The sequence below is a fragment of the Mastigoproctus giganteus genome, chromosome 7, assembly GCF_048544385.1.
Source record: "Mastigoproctus giganteus isolate SK-2022 chromosome 7, ASM4854438v1, whole genome shotgun sequence".
Lineage (NCBI taxonomy): Eukaryota > Metazoa > Arthropoda > Arachnida > Uropygi > Thelyphonidae > Mastigoproctus > Mastigoproctus giganteus.
The window spans coordinates 172,301,286-172,321,425 of NC_143581.1; the positions used below are offsets into that span (position 1 = coordinate 172,301,286).

At 37.1% G+C, this 20,140-nt stretch overlaps 2 protein-coding genes across 2 annotated transcripts in view; one reads left to right on the plus strand and one right to left on the minus strand.

Moving 5' to 3' along the window:
• Positions 1–7,505, minus strand: part of Edc3 (Enhancer of mRNA-decapping protein 3) — a 169,191-nt gene extending 161,686 nt beyond the window's left edge. The window contains exon 1 of the mRNA XM_090378479.1: positions 7,411–7,505. The gene's annotated coding sequence lies outside the window, so the exon portion shown is untranslated. The remainder of the gene's footprint in view (positions 1–7,410) is intronic.
• Positions 7,506–7,867: 362 nt separating this feature from the next.
• LOC150083338 (coiled-coil domain-containing protein 124-B-like) overlaps positions 7,868–20,140 on the plus strand; it is a 122,749-nt gene continuing 110,476 nt past the window's right edge. Inside the window, exon 1 of the mRNA XM_090377196.1 lies at positions 7,868–7,996. The gene's annotated coding sequence lies outside the window, so the exon portion shown is untranslated. The remainder of the gene's footprint in view (positions 7,997–20,140) is intronic.

Sequence of the window (20,140 nt, forward strand, 5' to 3'; positions counted from 1 at the left end):
GTCAAGCTGCCCATCACGCTCTGGGGTGGGATATGTTAGCTGGCAGTGGGAACTCACCAGGCAAAGGGGTGGGAAAGACACACATTTATTTCATTCATAATCTGCATTCTCACTCTACTTGCATTCTTTTTTTTTTTTTTTTATTACTATTTTCTTATTTTATAATTTTTTCCCCCCAAGTTTTATATATATATATATTTTTTTTTTTTTTCACTAGCACTCATTCACCTTTTTCTCACACACCAGGGGAGATGCAATGATGTGTAATATAAATTTAAATACTAATTAAAACTAGGGTTAGTGTGTATTTAACTGTAGCATTTATGGTTTGTGTTCTTTTTCTCACACGCTTACACTTTCATTCATTCTCCTAGCTCTCATTTCATTTATCCGACTCTTGCTTTCTGCACTGCACTCTCTGGGCACCTCAACTTACTATTATTCTTTAGTTGTGGAGCAGGCCTAGCCGCAAGTTTTTTGCAGGCCAGGGGAGAATGCAGTGATAGTGTTTATGTGGTTAGTAAATGTTTGTTAGTATATACAGGGTGATTCACTACCAGTGTGACAAACTTGCAGGAGGTGTAGGGGGCACAAAGACAAATCGGAATCACATAGCATTGCAGGGTCCGAAATGCCTTCGTCATGCAGTAGAGGACATTGAACAGGAGGTCGCGTGAACAGTGATCTCGCTGAAAGTCAGCATTTGCAAACCGGTTCCCGAAGCAGTAGGATGGATGAGTATTCAAACGTTGAACTGGCCGACATGCACCTCGCGTGTGGAGCTGCGGACTGTAACGGGCGCGCCACTCTGCGCTTGTACCAGGAACGTTCCCCGCACAGGCGTGCTCCTCATCATACGATTTTCGCAAGTGTGCACAGAAGGTTACGTGAGACTGGTTGTTTCATGAGAGGTACGATGAATCAAGAGCGAACGACGAGGACGCCAGACAATGAGGAGAATGTCCTACGTCTTGCAGAAGGCAATCCAAGTACGAGTATTCGAGCGATAGGCCAACGATTGGGTATTTCCCAATCCACTGTATGGAGGATACTGTCAACAAACCAAATGAGTTCATACCATCTGCAACGCATCCAATCATTGGAGCCTGCGGATTATCCACTCCGGAGGACTTTTGCTACTTGGTTTCTTCAACAGAAACGGTTCGCAAATGCTGACTTCCAGCGGGATCACTGTTCACGCGACCTCCCGTTCAACGCCGTCTACCGCATGACGAAGACATTTCGGACACTTCAATGCTATGTGATTCTGATTCGTCTTTGTGCCCCCTACACCTCCTGCAAGTTTGTCACACTGGTAGTGAATCACCCTGTATAAAGTAGTATAAGTTATTTTTAACTTTGTATTCTTTCGGCCAATTACATTTGCTCTTCCACTCATTCCCATTCACTCTCCCTTTCCCTCATGCTAGGTCACTCTTTCTTTCACCAAAGCTGCCATTTATTCCCTTTTACCATAATTCCTAGTTCACTCAGTGCCCAACCTATTCATTCTGTCTTTCATTTTCATTCTTCTTTCGTTCTATATTGCATCCCCTTGCTACCAGCTTACTGATATTTTTCAGCTAATCTGCTTCCCTGGCTGCCTGTACATCTCCCTCCCCTACATAGTTACTTATTTGGTGTGGGGCCCCAGGTTCCTACACATGGCAGGGTAGTCCTGGGGAGTTCTGTCATATCAGGTTTCTGTCAGGGCACAGAATACTGCTATCCTGACAGTTTTTTAGTCATCATCTGGGCGTGGTGGGAAACCTGGGCAATTTTAACTATTGATTATTGTTTAATTGCTGGGGGGCTGAATTGCCATTCTTTGGATTGTTCTGCGCATTTCGAATACTTTCTGTGTGAAAGATGTAAAGGCTTTATAATTTTCCTTTTCTATGATGAACAGATATTCTTCTCCCCTGGGAAGGGGGCCAATCTGTGCTATTAGCTCTGTTCTCGGTATGTCATATATTATACATTCATATAGAATGTGTGCCCAGTCTTCACTCTCTCGCCACAGGTGCAGTTTGGGTCATCAATCAGCCCTAAGGAGGTTAGTATCACCTTTAGGGAGCATGACCTGTCAATATAATTGTTGTAAAAAGTCCAGGGGCATACCACTTAGGCGGATTTGGGCTAACCATTGACACCCGTGGCAGAAACCGTTTGGTAACCAGGCCTCTGGTTTCCTGCTCCCACTTTGTTTGCCATAGCTCATGGAGCTTTGTGGCTATTCTTTTTTTTTTCATCATTGAAGGTGTTGGTTGTATCAAGGGCTATCCCCAGAAATTCTGTGGGTATGCCCTTTTTAAATCTATAATATAAGCCTCTTTTGGCTACTTCCAGGTAAAGTGGGAGAGCTCTGGCCAGCAACTGTAGCACAGGTGTGCTTACTGTGCGACATGTTCTGGTAATAGTGAGTAGTATTGTCCTTCATATCGATTCTAATTTATTCCTATTTCTTACTATGGCCGAGCGGGTGAACCACGCACCGGCTCCATAGGTGATAACAGGTAGGAACATTGCACGGTATTTGATTGCCAGGGTCTTTCTTTTGAGTCCCCAGTCTGCTCAACTGATCCTGGCAATTATACCTGCATAATTTCTCACTTTCTTCGCCAAGTAGATCAAATGGGGGTAAAAGAGTTCATTTTGAATCAAAGACCACTCCAAGATATTTTAGTTCTGTTACCATTTTTATAGTGGTTGTGTTAATTTTGATTTGTGGATGTCTTCTTATGTCCATCCAAATTGCCTTTTAGAAGTATTTGTTTGGTTTTTTCAGGCAATATTTTGAGCATGTGCATTTGTGCCCACTCCTGCAGCTGCAAAAGGACAGCATTTGATCTTTGCTCTACAACCACTTGTGTGTTACCTTTTACAAGGAAAATCATGTCATCTGCAAAGGCCAGGCTGTCCACTGGGCCCAGATCCAAGGCCAGAAATTCGTCCAGAAGAAAGGGCCAAGGATTGAACCATGCGGGCAGCCTTTATTCACAGGGCGTGTCAATTCCTGGAACCTTGTGCGTATTGAGACACTTCTGTCTGTAAGGTAGTTGTTTATTACCTTAGAGGTTTTGTGGGGCATTTGCCTGGCAGGGTCTCCTAAGGACACTAGGCCACCAGAGTGAGTCAAATGCCCCAGCAAAGTCAATAGAGATTGCCAGCATATATTTCTCCTCTGTGTTTTTAACTGTTGTCAGTAGGTGGTGCATGGCATCCTCCGTAGAGGACTAATCTGCTATATATTAGTCTTTCATATATTTTTCCTAGTACAGGGAGTAGGGCTATTGGTCTATATGATTTGGGATCAGTAGGGAGTTTTTCAGGGTTTTTGAGAATTAATCTTAACAAAGATTAATCTTAATCTTTGTTAAGATTAATCTTTTAATGAGAATTAATCTTAAAAATTAAGTGCATTAATGGCTCACCTCCAAAAGTTTAATTTTTCTGATTTGTCTAAATAACTTTTTCAACATTGCTATTTCTTGGGTGCATGCCTGAATTTACAGCTAGGCAACTTCCTATGGCATCATAGGTGCACATGGAAGGGGAAATAAAGCCTCCTAAAAATGTTTTGTTTTATTATTATTTTATTTGTATTAACATATGTTGACACTTCTTAAAGCTACTAATATGAAATGTACAAGCCTCTCCCAAACAAAACTTCTGGGAGTGACACTGTATGACATCAAATAATTCCATAATTACTTTTCATTTAAATATTCAAATATTGCTTCTGTGAATTTGTAAGTAGGCTATGTTTTAAATTTATAACAGACAGAAATGATAAGCTCCAAAAGTATGCAAATGAATAAAAAAATGTGTAACTTATTATATGTTTTAATGAGCAGTGAATGCTTTTACATACAAATATCATTCCTGTATATAGCTAAAAATAGCCATCTAAGCCTGCTATAAAAGAATCAAACATCAATTGTGAAGCAAATCAATGAGTTGCCTCAGAATAGGAAGTATACTATTATTTATTTATTATTTTTTTTTTTTTTTATGAAAACCCCAAACACGAAAGGTATCAAAACCTATAGTACTTAGTACCGTGCATGGGTTGAAGGAGAAGTATGGGAGGAAGGGGATGCCGGAAACTTTGCTCTAGAGACTAAACATGGGTTTCACCACTTCAAGCCTCCAATAAGCAAAGTGGTGGTATTTCACCGGTTGATGAAAGTCATCTACCACCTACAAATTTTATAATAACTGTAATTACCCAGATGGACATATCAGAGACTGATATCCCATAATTTATGGGCAGCTAGATGACATGATCACATGTCATCTGGCTTGTGATCACAAATTAGCAATGCATACGACATACCCGATATCCTTCCTGATGAGGTAGGACATGCATTGAAAAAAAATTAAAAATCAGAAAGCCCCAGGTGAAAATGAAGGTACTGTAGAATTATTAAAATTGGGAGGAAGAGACATAACACAAACTGGCAAGACTCTTTGCAAAATGCATTAGGAAAGGTGTGACCGTCTAAGGAGTGGAATAATGCAATATAATTTTGCTGCATAAGAAAGGAGATAAATCAGAAATTGGAAATTATAGACCAATTAGCTTGTTGTCCTACATCTACAAGTTGTTCACAAGGGTCATTACTAACAGATTGGAAAGAATACTTTATGAGAATTGACTGAAAGAGCAAGCTGGCTTTAGGACAGGATTCTCCACTATGGATCACTTTCAGGTAATATCACAGCTAATGGAGAAAGCAAATGAATATAAAACACCATTATGTCTGGAATTTGTGGATTATGAAAGGACATTTGACTCCATAAAGCATATGGCATTGCTTCAGACATTGGAAAGACAAGGCAAATACATCCCATACATTAGGTTTTTGAAGAAAATATATGGGAATGCTACCTCCTTTATTAGAATAGACAAAGACAGTAGCAAATTTAAAATTAAGAAAGGAGTTTGACAGGGGGAGACAATATCTCCAAAGTTGTTTACTGCTGCCCTTGAAGAAGCTTTCAGAAGATTGGACTGGTGGCAGAAAGGAGTCAATGTGAATTGAGAATACCGAAACCATTTACGATTTGCAGATGACATTGTGATCATAAGACATGATTCCAAAGAATTAGAGGAAAATCTTAATAATTTATGCAGAGCTAATAAGGATTTCGGACTAAAGATGAATATGGCTAAAACAAAAGTAATGATGAACAAGTATGCCACAAAAAGAATATAATCATTGAAAGAGCAGTAATTGAAAAGGTGGATTCATATACTTATCTGGGACAAGTCATTAGATGTAATAATGATATAAGGCTGGAAGTCAAGAGAAGAATAAATTTCAGATGGATAGCATTCAGGAAATATAGTCATACTCAGGAGCAATATCACAATTTGTCTGAAATGTAAAATAAAAAACCAATATATACTCCCTACCAGGACTTATGAAAGTGAAACTAGAGCATTCACCAAAAGAATGGAAGAGAAGCTGAAAACTGAACAGCGAAGAATGGAATGAATTATATTAGGAATCAGACTGTTGGATAAGAAGAGAAACACATGGATTAGGCAGCAAACATAAACAAAAGATATTCTTATCAAAACTTATCAAACTGAAATGGTCTTGGGCAAGACATATATCTTGAAGACATAATGGCAGATGGACTAAGAAAATAACAGAATGGTACCCAAGAGTAGCTATAAGAAAACCTGGAGGGCAACAACGGAGATGAAATTCACGAGTTGGTGGGTAGTAAATGGATGACCATTGCACAAAACAGAAGGAAATAGTAAGTTGCTGGAGAGGCCTTCATCCTGCAGTGGATTGAAAATGGCTGATGATGAGATGACATAAGTCAGCTACATAAAGAAATGATCCTATAACACTGCCTGAATACAAATGCTGTACAACTTCTCTAGCTTATTAGCTCTAAATTTACGTGAAATAGTGAAGTCTTATAATTTTGTGCCTATAGGTACAGAATTTAAAATCCAGCCATGTAGCAATCATTATATTTGTCTTTCTTTTAACTATTATTTATTGCATATTATCTCTACTTTTATGCAATTAACCAATAATTCCTTAAGTCATTTTATGTAAAAATTATCCAGATACTGATTTTTGTGAGTGCACTGTGTTCCCTGCTAGCTACTGGACATCTAGGAAACACAATTTTATAATATCATCTGGTTTTGTAGGCTAATAATAAACCAATCGCACTGGTTTATTATAGAGATTGACATGCACCTTGGAATTTCATTTAAGGATTCTGTGGGCTAAATAATAAATGCTGATAATAAAGTTAGACAGAAATCTCACAACTTTTATATCATTTGAACCTTTGTAACAGCTATCATCTCTAAAATATCTATTTGCTTTTGATGACTGCTTATAGAAATGAACTAACTTATTGTTGCTTACAAGCTGAGTAATCAGTTTACATTAGTGCATGCATATCTAAAGTAAAGTAATCAGTTTACAGCAGCACTTTGTATCTTGATTTTTGAAGTTCTGTCCTGTATACCTGTTTATCCTGATATTTACAAATTTTTCATGTTCGTTTTAAGTTCAATGTGGAATCCTTGCAAGCTTTAAAGACCTAAACAGTAAGATTTAGTATATATCCTCCTTTTCTCTGAAGTTGGCAGTACTCCTATTACTGGTACCTTTATGTCCAATTATGGGATCAATAGATTGATTCCTATTTCTTTGCCTCTTCTTCATAACCATTACTGTACTAAGATTCAAAGTATATTTCATTCTGCCGAAAAATATGCATTATTGAAAACTGTTTGAGTTTGTGGAGATATATTAGATATTTTATTGTCCTCACTGTCAACAACAAAGTTGCAAATTCTTGCTCTCCATCTCACTCTCCCACTTCATATTCAAGTTTGCACTTTTAATTTTTTTTTTGCCTGATGCTGTCGAAGCTTGCTTTCTTTTTGGCCGCTACTCATTCTAATACTAAAAGCGTGCTTTCCAACTGCAGATCTGGTCACTATATGTATAATGAAATTCGGATTCAAACAATTCTCCTGACTAACAGAGCATTAAGGCACTGTCTTAGGGAAAATGCAACTTGTAAATTATCCCACTCTCCTCCAAAAATAACCCCAGGGGCTCACATCTGGTGAGTATGGGCTTGACACACCCAGGGTCCTAAGTTGGATATCATCATTCTTTTCTTCCTTGGTGATTCCCTTCTACTTTTCTTGATCTCTCTCTGGGTAACTCAGAAATATATATATATATATATATTTTTTTTTTTTTTTTTTGGCTGGTGCGAAAAAATCTCAGGCTTCCTTGCGCCATATGGCTAATGATAATAATAAATCATTGATGGTAAAAATTAATTTTACGGGAATGTTAAGTGTCTGGCTTATTTTCGTGTGTTTACCTTCGGGGATTAATCTGCACCTACCTCTTGATAGCTTTTGCGATGTGTCTACAGACGCAAAGCAAATAAAGTGAATAACTTTTCTAAGCATGTACAACACCTCATGTTTTTATGGGTACAAACCATTTATCAATATGTAACTTGGAGCACCTTCCGGATCACTTGACATCACCTCTTCCAAGACTATGCAAAAACACTTTTTGATTAAAGTTTCTTTCAAATTTACGAAAGAAGCTCTTCTCAAATATTAAGGTGTTCGTTAAACAATAGAAACTAAACTGAAGTGGATTACTTAAAGCTTTAATATAAATAACATCATAAATTTCATTTAATTTCATGAATTTTTAAATAAATTTCAGCATCTTGTAACACATAGAAAGCGAGAATAAAAAATTAACATCCACACTAAATAAAATAAAATTGCTTTTTTTTTAATCTGGCGCCCTCTACTGTAGAGTCTTTGAACTAGCAATTAAATACGATCACCTGTGATCATGCTACTAGTGACTTAAAACTGGCACAAATTTCAGCATAATTTTTTTATCCCCGTTTTATGTAGCTAATGTACTTAGTTATTAAATCACACATGTATATGCAGGGTTAAAAATAGGTAAGCTCCTCTTAATCCTAAAATTGTGAAATTTATTTTCTTGTATTTTTGATGGACTTTGTATATGTTCTAAATTGAAAAGTTAGGTCTGAGTCAGTGTACAGATTTAATAAGATTTCGATCTAAAGAGAAAAGTTTTTGTGATTATATAATACGATGTGATTTGGCAGGAATGCGTCTCGTTTGTTAAAAATAGCAGAAACAACAGCAAATTATACACACACATAATTCAGTTAATTTGATATATACAATGACATTGAGTACTGTCATACATAGGATAGTGAATACAGCACGTTGTAGTCAGGTGTTAAGCTGAATACAACGTACAATAGAATTCTAGGTATCCGAATAACAGTTATCCAAAATTTCAATTATGTGAAAATTTTTTAGCTTTTATTTTTTCTCTTAATTTCTTTCAAAGAAATTTACAGATTTAATATTTAGCTGTAATCTATCACATAATATTAGAAAAACATAATTCCCAAGATGATCTGCCGAATGAAGGAAAAAATATATAAATTTCATCCATGTTACTTCTGTACAATGCTAAGTATATAGATATGATGTATGAAAACCTCACTGTTAAAAAAAATAGAAATTCACCATTACATAAATTACTGCAAATGAAAATTTATGTAATAGTCACTTTGCAGGCATTTTTTCAGCTTAATTTTTATGCATTATATCCAGGGGCCATTTGAAATTTGGTGCCTCCTTTAAAATTTTCTTCATATGTGAATGTAAGTTTCAGATATTCAGGCACCCCTTAAACGTTGCTGCCTGGGTGCAGTGCAAACCCTGTGCCCTCGGGATGGCCCATTCCTGATTATATCAGTGTGATTGGTGTCATATTGAGGCAGCACTGGTCAGATATGTTGGTTTTTTTTATACATCTTGTTCAAGATTTTATTTATATAGTTGTTCAATTTAAGTTTGAATAAAGAGGGATTTTCTCTGTACAGTTCAGTGTAGGGACACTGAATGAGCTGCACATTACCCATAGGTTATTTTCATGACAATGCAGTTCAGTTTCTTTTGACAAATGAGGAAACAGTTTCATCATTGAATGCTACTCCAAATCAGACATTAATTTAAAACAAAGAAGGTACGTTATGATGAATATATAGTATTAGTAATGTTGACAATCTGATACGAGGAAATAAAGCTTATACAGCATTAGCCAAAAAAAAAAAAAAAAAACATTTCATTTTCCCATTCATTCCAATAATTTGCCAAAACTTTCCTTAAATTTATTCAAACCATCCACCTCCACAACATTATGTAGAAATTTTTTCCAACAATTGATTGTTCTTTGGATGAATGTGAATTTTTTTGTTTCACACATCTGTTCTGCAACATTCCTTTTCCAATTTAATTTATGCCCCTAGTGTGTTTCATCTGAGAAAGGGCAAAGATGCCATAGTTTACTTAGCCCTTTTAAAGACATTTACACTTCATATAGGCCACCACACAAATACAGTCGGACCGTTATATACTGAAATTAATCATTCACTTGATAAAATCCGTTAAACAGAAATTTTGTTATAAAGAAATATGACCCTTTCAATAATGAAAAATACTGTAATTCAACATTCAGAAATATAGTAAAAGATGGGAAAGAAATCAGAAATAATTGAGAATGAATACATTTTCTAACATTTAAAATAATTAATTTGTTAATACATACATATTAAGAAATGACTACTTACATGATGCGCACAGTATATTAGTTATATAATATCGGTGTAGATACACCATAGTTTACCAATAAATATAATTACATACATAGTGTAAAGGCATCATTTAATTTTATCTCATATTGTGGCCGCCTTCACGAGATACCAAGTATTATGCTACTTCAAATAAATAACGCTTCTCTAGTAGAGGAGACTACTGTTATTTATTTTGTTGCACACTGGATTTTTTGTTGTTACAGAGATTGTTAATTTCTTCTTTTCTGTAACAGACAGACAGAAATAATGCAGATACTGGGCGGTTATAAAATAAGTTTCCCTATTCAGGCGACCCTAGTGTCAAAACGGCTAGAGTTCGCACAGTGAAAATCGCAGGGTGGGTATGTCATTTAGGGTATGGGGAAGCGATTTGTAGAAGAAAAAAAATCAGTTCAAATTTCTGCCACCAGGGGTAAAACGGCACAGCACATATGTAAAAGTTGTCATTTACTTCAAGACACCCTGCTTACGCAAATGACATCCTGTTGGATAAAAGCAGAAACCAACACCATGATCAATAACCATTATGGCTCTTACAAAAAAGGAATGTGCTCTTTTAGTAAAACTGTTCTACCAGGAATAATAGTAACTTTAATAGTAATTTTCCACTTAGTCTGCCAAACACCATGTACTTTTTCTGAGAGAATCTCAGTTATCAGTTGATTCAACCACTGCTCATCTCAGTTGCCCAAATTATTTGCTGTATGATTCCTTTCACCCTCAAAGTTGGTACTTGTTCATTCAGATATTCTCTGTCAGAGACTTGGTAATTTGAAATCTCCTCTTTTCGATCTTCTCTGGCTTAAAATCTCTCTACCTCATTCTTTCAAATTCATCTGTTGTTTCTACCGTTTTTCACAGCTCCACTAATAAGTTGAAACTCTTTGACTTTCTCCAGTCCAACTTTCCTAACAGTGAGGTAATTTTCCTTGGTGATTTTAATGTTCACAGCTCCAGCTGGCTTCCATTTTCTAGTCACACAGACCCAGCTGGTCGAGATGCCAAGGTTTTTGCAATTACTAATGACATCGCACAGATTTTTCATTTACCTACCAGAATACCAGACAATCCTAACCATACAGCCAAAAATGCTTGATCTTTTTCTCACAAACAACCCTTCTAAGTACACGGTCAAAGTGAGTGGTCCTTTAGACACCTCAGATCACAACTTGGTGATTATCTCTTCTCCAATGGTGCCTTTATCTCATGGCTATTCCCAACCTCATGTTCTTTGGTATTACAAGAATGCAAAATGGGATGACCTGCGAGATTTCTTTTCCTTGGTCAGATTACTGTTTCAAAACTTCTGATGTCAACATTTGCTCATATCAGTGAAATTATTCTAGTAGGAATGGAATCCTTTATTATACATTCCACTTTAAACTCTCGTCCTTTATCTAAACTTTGGTTTTCCAATAAATGTGCTAAAGCTGTTCAAGAGAAGAATGTTGCATATCATAATTGGCTTATTTCCAATTTTTCAGTTTCATTTTCTGCCTACACCAGAGCTTGCAACAATTGTAAAGCAGTTATTAATCAGTCCAAACTAGATTTTGAACAGACTAAGAGTAGAAAACTTGCTTCTTGCCCTAATGGTAGGCAAGCATTCTGGTCTTGCCAACGCTATTTGCCACAACTTTTGTCCAACTCTGCTCCCACCTCTGTCAAAACCAGATGGTTCTATTGTCACTTCAACCAAGGATAAAGCTGACCTGCTAGCCTCTCATTTTTTTTCCAACTTGTGTATTAATGATCTTGGTAAAACACCTCCCACCATTCCCAGCACGCTCCATTCAATACCGTCTATGGTCTTCCATCAAAAGGATGGCAGAAGGATATTGACAAATCTCGGTGCTAAGTAAACTCCAGGTCCTGATGATATTTCTCCACTTGTTCTCAAAACCTGTGCTCCTGAACTTACTCCTGTTCTTTGCCTTCTTTTTTCACTTTCTTATTCCAGAGGTGTTTTTCCTTCTGCTTGGAAATTTGCTCATATCAAGCCAGTTCCTAAAAAGGGTGACAAGTCCTTCCCATCCAATTATCGTCCCATTGCAATTACTTCTACTCTTTCTAAAGTAATGGATAAATCAATTAACCACCAACTCTTAAACTGCCTAGAAACCTTCTGCCTGATCAATGATCGCCAGTATGGATTCCGTCAGTGTCGATCCACTGGTGATATTCTGGCTTATGTTACCCATTTATGGACAAATTCAATGGAAAAGTTTGGTTAAACACAAGCAGTTAGACCGGGGTTCGAGCCCGTGACCACCAAATACGGAGGATGCGGAAAGGTCAGGTAATGACCACCACATATCCTCGGAGCAATATGGTCTTAGTTGCTAATGCGCCTAAAAACCAAATAACAACGACAAGCAGTTGCTCTTGATATCTCAAAGGCTTTCGATCATGTTTGGCATAAAGGTCTTCTAAAGAAGCGTCCATGTTATGGTTTGTCAACTGTTTTTTGTAATTGGTTATCCAGTTTTCTCTCTGACCACTCACTGAGGGTGATGGTAGATGGCTCTCTCTCTTCTAACTTCTTCACTAATGCTGGTGTCCCCCAAGGTTCAGTTCCTTTCCCCACTCTTTTCCTCTTGTATATTAATGACCTTCTTCCATTAACCGGAAATCCTATCCATAGTTTTGCCAATGATAGCACGTTGCATACCACTTTCCATTTTGAAAAACCTTGCTCTCCTCAATCAGCTTCAACTTCTCGATTATCCGCTACCAATTCAGTACAGATCTGCTACATACAGATGCTTGTCGATTTGAAACAGCATGTAGTCAACATCCCCAATGAGATGCTACTCTAAACTATATTGCACACAGTCCTCCGTTTTCAGAATGTCATCTCAAGTGAAGGAAAGCACATAGAACAATATCTGTAGATTTTGATATTAAAATGTAATCCTAAGTTAAATATTCCTTCTCATGTTTACAATGCCAATTTCTCCCATGATGGCAGAAATTTGAACTAATTTTTTTTTTCATCTACAAATCGCTTCCCCATACCCTAAATGACTTACCCACCGATTTTCACAGCACTATCTCTAACCGTTTTGACACTAGGGTCTCCTGAATAGAGAAACTTATTTTATAACTGCCGGGTATATGCAAAGAAAACTGTGACCTTTTGGGTGGTGACTTGTTAATTCGCTGTTTCCGTCACACTTTCGTCAACTCTTACATGCACATCCACAAATCTATAACAGAATGTAGAGGTTGGTTGGTTTCAGTTCTCACTATAATTTTTTTCAGTATGCGCCTTTGGTAGTGCATTTTCTAATTCTTAATAATGCCTTGGTCCATTGGCTGCAATTGACACGAGGTATTTAGAGGGAAGAAAACAAGCTTCACACTGATAAGTTTCGAAATTATTAAGTGAAGGTTGGTGGGGCAGTTGTCGACAATCAATGTGATTTTTTCTGTTTTCTTTCACCATCTTTCTATCGAAATTTAATATTCACTGTTCAAAAATTTAATTTGTTATCCAAGATTTTTTGTTGTAGGTGTAGCCCAACTCTAACAACTTTACTCCTTTTAAACATCGGGGTTGTTTACTTTTGCCTATTACAAAGGCTTCAGTTTTTCATTACTAGCCATATTTGCACAAACCAAGACCGTAATTCTCTCCTTACTATTTTACCACCTAAACATTTATCATCTTTAAAAGTCAGTGTCTTGTTTGGCAAACATTTAAAAAATAAACCTGTTTCATCAATAACTTTCTTTTTCTCAATAACTTTCTACAGCATACACAGTTAATGTTAGTTACCCACTAGACACCTCAGGTCACAACCTGCCATGGCCATAATCATACTTGTGTCATTTGGCATTACACAAATGCTAAATGGAATCACTTGCATACATTTCGATTCCTCTTCTGCTTTATTGGGTTATTGTTTCAAATCTTCTTACCCAAGTCACAATCTTCTTCTTAATCATCAAGTCACAAAAGAGGTTAGGCAGGCGAAGGCAGATTACAAGAAATGTTTGGCAAAGGATGCTAAGAAAAACAGCAAGGATTTCTTTACTTATATAAACTCTAAAAGGAAGAGAATGAATCTGATTGGTCCACTTGATATCAATGGTTCGACTGTTGATGATCCTGCTCAGATAGCAAACAAACTGAATGAGTATTTTGCATCTACATTCACACATGAGGAGTTATTAAGGTTTGAAAATGCCACAAGGTTATCAAATTGTAGCAGGGTGCTTAATGATGTTGTAATAACTGATAACAAAGTGGAAGAAAATTTGTTGAAGTTAAACATAAGAAAGACACCTGGGGTGGATGAGATCTATCCAGTTATATTAAAGGAGGCTGCAAAGCAACTAAGCAAAGCCTTAGCCATAATTATGAGAGCATCCTTGGACTCGGGGGAAGTCCCCCACAGACTGAAGATGTGCAAATGTATCCCCAATTCACAAAGAGGATCTAAGGGTGACACGAGTAATTACAAGTAACTACTGGCAGGGATGCAAAATTTTAAAGCGATTTCTTTTTCTTTTTTAACGCCCTAATCTACACTATTAAGCGCTTCCACTTTTTCCACTACATTCAAGGATTTCCTCTTAGACATTGAAAGGTTACTTGCACAGCAGCTAAAACAAAACTGATTTAGGGACCGACCACTTGTACCTCCCATGTAAACAGAGACAAGTGAAATTTAGTGAAAATGTGGATTACTCGTTTCTGCTAAACAACAGATGAATTTCCAGGATAAAGGAAAATCACTGTCTCCTAATTCTCTAATAGTGTGCTTATAGTAGAAAACAGGTTGACTAGAGCCAACATCCGTATCAGGAATATACCTTAATCTTTGTCAATGGCTGTGGACACATAGATAGAAGTTGACTAGCTCGACTTCCCAGTACAGTAGATGTGGTGGTTGTATAGGTTTTAAGGGCACAACTAAATCTGGAATGTTTTATCTCTTAAAATCTAAAGGGATTAATACCTAATGTTTTTATCTCTTAATTCATGCTTTCTATTGCCTAAAGCAGTGGTTCCCAAACTGTGTGCCGCGGTGCCCCAGCAAACCCGCAGGGGCTCTGCGGGATATTTTAAATTTTCGAGGGAAACACAGTAATACTCGTCACCTTCGGACACTGCATAAACTCCTAACTCGAGGTAGTTCTCAGTTTCAACATTACTAATTAAGTTGTTTGGACCTAACTACTTAATAAACTGAACTGTTAGGTATTTCTTTTGGCCTAGGGGCTCCATGAAAAAATTATTGAGACATTAAGGGCGCCATGAATCAAGAAATTTTGGGAATCTCTGGCCTAAAGGCAAGAAGTGCAAACAATGCGTACCCAATCTCGAAATCAGTTTGTTATATGGAAATTTTCTTCATTATACGGAAACTATTTTCAATGTAATGACCAAGGGGAAATCAAAAAAATTCACTATGTGGAAGTTTGTTGAAGAGAGGTCCGACTGTACCTAGTTTCTAGAGACTGCAGTAAAGCAACAAGCTCTGAGCAGTGGAACTGTGTTTGCTCAAGGGAGAACTCTCAGTAACAGTTCTGCAAATCAGGATTATGTTATGTGCACTATTTGTTGCCTCTTTGCAATGTTACCTTTAGCTGGACATGATACAGTCAAAGGGGATGCATCTGTGTGTGTGTTCATTGAAAAAAACATGAAGAGATTAAGTGAAAATTCAGCATTCTGATAAGCTTGTATGAGAGCTTGAAAGATAGGGTTGATGCTCTCAAAGGACCTGAGATGAGGAAACCATGGAGCACTCAGTTGCTCAGCTCATCACTTGAGCCACTATAGCATCAGGCAATACAACTACATCCTCCAAGGTAGAGACTTAGTCTCAGAGGAAGTGGCTGTAGTTAGTGATGCAGTTGTCAGGGAAATGGAAAATATATTACACAAAAAGAACCTGTGGCATAGGACTGGAGTATGTCTACTAAGAGCTAAAAGTTAATGACATTGTAGAGCAGTTATCTTTTAAGGGTATAAAAGATATTGTTGTCCAAGTTGGTACTAATACAGTGACACCATGTTTACAGTGACACCATGTTTCTGTTATACTATGTCAGCATTTAATGACTTAACCATACATCAAACTCATCAAATTTATTTACTATACTCCCAGAATTAGTGTGCAAGCTTTTATTGTAGAAAAAGGTTTTTAGGGATGTGAATACCACAAGTATGCCACATTATAACTGGGAGCTGATAACTGAGAAGAAAGTGTAAGACAAATTATTGAAACTAAAAGTAAATAAGGCACCTGAGGCTAATGGAATCTAACCAGTTATATTAAAAATAAGAAGACCTTGGGCCGTGATCATGAGTGCATTAATGGGTTCAGAGGAGTTTCCTATAGATTAGAGGTCTGCAAATAACTCTCTTAATCACAGAGTAGGATCAAAGCATGAAATAACTACAGACTTGTTTTTTTTTTTTTTTTTTGGTAGTTGTTGGCGCATCGGCTTCTGTGGCCATAATGCACCTCCCAAGGTTTTTGCAGTACTTTGATCCAAGCCCGAGGCGGAATTCGAACCAGCGACCTTTGGGTTGCCAGGCAGGCACTTTACCCACCCGGCTGGCCCGGTCGGCCTACAGACATGTAAGCTTGACTTTCAGAAATCTCAAATCTGTCCCACCATGGAATATTGTTCCCACCTCTGGTGTGGTACCCCCCAAACATCTTTTCCAAGCTTCTTAACTCCATTCAAAAAATAACAGTTGGGTTAATTAATGGCCCATCTGTTGCAAGAATGCTCCCCTCAATCTCTGATAGCCATTCAGTTTCTGTTGCATTCCTTTTAAATAAATATTTCCATGGGCACTGTTCTTCTGATTTGGCATCTGTAAATCCCACACTCTTCCAGAGTAGTCCCAATTTGTGCCTCAACCAGTCAGTGTCCATTCACTGTTCAACAAAAAAAACACACAATCATCATCCAACTCCAAACTCACAGTACCAACTTTTCATCTACTTCACTTATCCCTTCTGCATATGTTTTCTTTAGGCGTCTCCGTAGCCAGGTGGGAAGGAGCAGCAGTGCGTAGCACACGCTTCTTGATTAGACCAGGGTTCGAGCCCGTCACCACCAAATACGGAGGATGCGGAAAGGTCAGGGAATGACCACCGCATATCCAGGAGCAATATGGCCTTAGTTGCTAATGCTCCTAAAAACCAAATAACAAACAAACATATGTTTTCTGAAACAACCTTCATTCTCATATATTTCCCAAAAACTAAAATCTACAGAAATGCAAGTCTAATCTATCTTCTAATGTATTCAAGTCAAGTTAAAAAGTATCTTGTCTTCTTAGCCTAGAACCCATTCACAGTATTAAATACTGCAGCAGGGATCGGTAACCTGCATCTCTTTAACTTTTAGCCCACATGAGGCACAATTTGAAATGGAGTTAGAGGACTTAAAAATCAAGTGCAAGACTAAAATGCCTTAAAACTGAAATTGAGAATTTGGAGAGGCAAAAGGCTGCCCTTGCAATTTTACACAAATGGACGGCGATAGATGAGTTGAAAAATCAAGACCAAATTGTGTTCGATGTGTGGAGTAGCTTGCCAAACGCATATATAAATTTGAAAATATCTGTGTTTGGACTTCTCAGTTTTTGGTTCAACGAATTTCTGCAGGCAAATATTTTCGAACATGAACTATATTAAAAATAAATCAAGAAACCATCTGAACAATTCGAGTCTCTCAGCATGTTTAAAGATGAAAATTACTGCTTACTCGCCTGATGTTTAGAGACTCGCTCAAGAAGTTCAGCAGCAAAAGTCACATTAATTTGTACCTAATTGGATGTTTGTTAATTTTTTCAGTATTAATAAATAATATTTCAAAATATATATATTTTTTAATAAAACACCTTCCCACTGTATTCCATTTCTTAAAAAACTCCCCCACCCCTCCTCCTCCTCCTCCCCCCAGCTTGAGCTGATGTGCAGCTCTTCAGATTATTATTATTTTTTTTTTTTTTAATTAGATCAAAAATGGCTCTTCATTCAAAAAAAGGTTGTCGATGAACAGGTTTTGATGCTTTTTTCATTTTGGATTTTCAAAAAAAAAAAAAAAAAAAAAGACTGAATAAATATTTTGCATCTGCATTTACATGTGAAGGCATTTTCAGGAATGGAAATACCAAAAAATATCAAATTCATAATTGTAAGCTGAATGATTTTGTGATAACTGAAAATAAATTGGAAGATAAATTGTTGAAGCTAGAAGTAAATAAGACTTCTGGGACCAGTGGAATCTTATTTAGTTATATAAAATAAGCTAAGCACACCTTTGGCCATAATTATGAGAGCATCCTTAGATTCAGGGAGGTATCTATAGATTGCAGATATGCAAATGTCTCTCCACTTCACAAACAGGGAGGGAGGGTGGAGGGATCGTAGTGCAAAGAAATCACAGGATGGATTTGTTAAGGGGAGATATTTGTCTGACCAGTTTGATTAGATACTATGGCACAGTAATAAAGAAACAGGACACAAAAAATAATTTTGAAATCATATACTTAGATTTCAGTGATGTTTTTGATACTATTCCACATTAAAGGTCACTGTACGTTGGAGCAGTGTGGCATTAGGGCCAAGTTACTTGGATAAAGGGATGACTGAGTGGCAGAAGTCATCTTGGGAGAAGTCATCACAATGCTCCTCTTGGGCTGATGTTATTAGTGGCATCCCTTGAGTGTAGTGCTGGGCCCCTTTCTGATTTCAATATTTAATAATCATATTGATGAGGGAATACAAGTTTTATGTCTAAGTTTGCAGGTGATACAAAAATTGGCGTGGTGGTAAAGGAAAGAATGAAGGCATGCTACTGTAATAAGACCTACAGAAATTAGGCTGATGTGCTGAGATGCAATAATTGAGGTTTAACATTGATAAATGAAGGTATTGCAGCTAATCCCAGAATAACATACCAATTGAGTGGTACCACACTTGGGGGTGGTATAAAATGAAAGAGACTTGGGGGTAATTGTACATTTCAACCTGAAGTTCTCTGAGCAATTCAGACAGGCTGCTAGGACAAGTCATGGGCTCTCTTGATAATATACAGAAATTTTGCCAGTAGATACAAGGAGGTGATTATCTCAATTTATAAAGCAATAATTAAGTATCTTGAGTACTTATATCTCAATTTAAGAAGATTGTGGAAATGTTAACAGGTGACATCTGATTATAATATATGATAATTAATTCCAAACTTTTTTTATTATTATTATTACACCAATAGTACCTACTTATCCGTGTCACTGTAACACGGGGAAACCAAGTTAGTTTCCCTTTGTTACAGTGACATGTGTACTTCCTGATCTTTTCCTTGTGGGTTTTCTGGAAGTTGCCAACCTATCTGATTGACATAGTGGGCACCACTATGTCAATCAGATAGGTTGCTTTTTCCTTCTGGCCGACAGGGGTTGTGTCCAGTCTGTTGTCTGTTGTCTTGTCTATTATTATGTCACAGTCCCAATACAGCTGCATAGTAATCTCAAACCACCTAATTTTTGGTCCATTGCTGATTTGGATTCTAACCAAGAACCTCAGAGTAAGCAAAGTATTGGCATGTACCAAAAGTGTTGCTTTTTGTAACTGCCAAGTTGTTATCCTGTCTATGCCGATTTCATCCAGATGTTTCCTCAAACCTGTAGGAATGGCAACCAGTGCTACAGTAGCTACTGGCATGACAGTTGCTTTCTTCTCCCAGAAATGCCAAACTTCAATTTGTAGATCTTGATATTTTGTACTTTTTTCTATTTCTTGTTCTTCAATTCTGCTGTCTCTTGGGATTGCCACATCGATCAATGTAACTTCTTCTCAACAACAGTGATGTCTGGAATATTAAGTCCCAGTTGCTTATCAGTTTGGATTTTAAAATCCCACAATATTTTAACATTTTGTTTTCAGCACAATAATTTAACATTTTTAGAGTTTATGTTCTCACCAGTTTTTAGTGCATGTTAATTCATTCTTTTTGCAACAGTTCCAGTGCAGCATTACAACAACTTTATCGTGACATTTTTTGTAGTCAGTTTGTGCAGTCTTACTGCACAAATGAGTGATATGATCGACAGTTCATCTTTCTCTTTTACATAGTCTGCATTTACTTCATTTGTAATCTTTTAAATTTTTGACTTTTGATTGCAATATCTGTTCCTGTTCTGCAAATATGAGTCCTTCTGTTCCCTTTTTCATTGCTCCATTTTGCAAATTTTTGTTAATCTCGCTATACGTTAAAAAAGTTTTCCTCCTGGTGATATTTATTCGACCTTGAGAATGGTGCGGAGTGGGGTAGTCAATGAGAGAAGAGGGATGCAGGTCATGTGGTACAAGTGGATGGGACAATTACATCACTACAAATGCACAGGTAAATAGGTCATTTCCTGATTATATAT